Source organism: Anser anser, assembly GCF_964211835.1.
Source record: "Anser anser genome assembly, chromosome: 7".
In the NCBI taxonomy this organism is placed as follows: domain Eukaryota; kingdom Metazoa; phylum Chordata; class Aves; order Anseriformes; family Anatidae; genus Anser; species Anser anser.
The window spans coordinates 36,883,769-36,885,209 of record NC_139727.1 but is presented as its reverse complement, the minus strand read 5'-3'; positions in this window follow the sequence as shown (position 1 = coordinate 36,885,209).

Below are 1,441 nucleotides of genomic sequence, written 5' to 3'. Positions count from 1 at the left end.
GAGCCAAGTTAGGTATGGTCATGTGTAGATGGGAGGATAAGTGGGCGAAAACTGAAGTAAGTTAAGCAAAAAACCCACCAGCAGTCTGCTTGACTCAGCTCTTTAAACAAACTGCTAGAAGACAATGTAGGTTTTTTAAGCACTCTATGCTTTTGTCATCAGCACTGGACAACAGCATTGGAGCCAGCATTTTTGTCATTGACTCAGTAATTGTTGCAAAATTCTGGTCATTTCTCTGGCACTCTGTGTTTGCAACTACATTTTAACATTCATGAACTACGACTCTTTATTATTATTTTTTAAATATCTGAGTCCAAGCTCTTTTATTACAGTAAACAATTACTTGCCACAAATACCACATCAGTGTCCGGATGTAGCAAGAACAGCTGCGTTAGAGTTTGTCCTTCTCCAAATGCCTACCTGGCTTTTGCAAGAGGATCGCATCACTCCAGATTTTGGGTGAGCTGCTCAGTACTGGGTCTATGGGTCTGACTCTCTGAAGAGGCGATGAATAAAATTCAGTCAAAATTCTGTAATGCATATGTTGTACAGTTTATGTAGGGAGACTGGCACACAGTCAATCCAGTAGAAGTGCTAAGTTAAGACCACTGCTACTCCGTGTGTGGCAAAGGCCTCAGGAAGCCCTGGCTGAAGTAGGAGTTGATTTCTTATTGCTTGGATTAGAGATCTCAGAGATGTGAAGTGATAAGCACATTCTCTGGTGGTGGTGTCCCTAATTTTGTGCCCCAAATGGCCTACTGTTGTGCTAGAGGAGAAAGTGGCCTGCCACACTGTGTAAGCCACATGGGCTGATGGAGTTCTCCATGGCAGGAGTGAAAACACTGAATCCCATGCCAAGGCACCCAAGAATACACTTGATTTCCCCACAGTTTTTGCCACTGTTTCAAATTAATGGGATGTTCTAGAGTTTTCACTCACAGTCATGGGATCCTGCAAGACTCCCGTGTGTGGTTAACTCAGAGTGTTTCTGTGTAAAACGAAGGGATTCAGGAGCCCAAGGGAACAGAGTTTAGCAGAGGTCCGGCCTACACTTCCTCCACCATCCCGAGCAAGAGGTGCAAGCTCCACACCTCGTTGCTGTTTCCAGCGCTCGTACCTCATCCAGCCTGGGCCTTGCAGGGGTAAATTACTTACACGGTTTGGGTTCAACGTGTGCCTCCTCCATGCCGGGGCTCTGGTCGGAAGGCACGGTCCCGGCCCAGCCCCGTGGGCACGCGGTTCGTCTCGGCGGGTGCTTTGCTGGTAGGCAGCAGCAGCCTGGAAAGCCCCGCCAGCAGGCTGGCAGCAGGGCCCGCGTGGCAGAAAAGCCATGCTCACCACCGCCACCAATATTATTAATCAGCCCACGGTTTGCTCAGGCAGGAAATTGTTGCTGACCACTTTAATTTAACTAAACAAATGAAACCACCCCATTACTCAT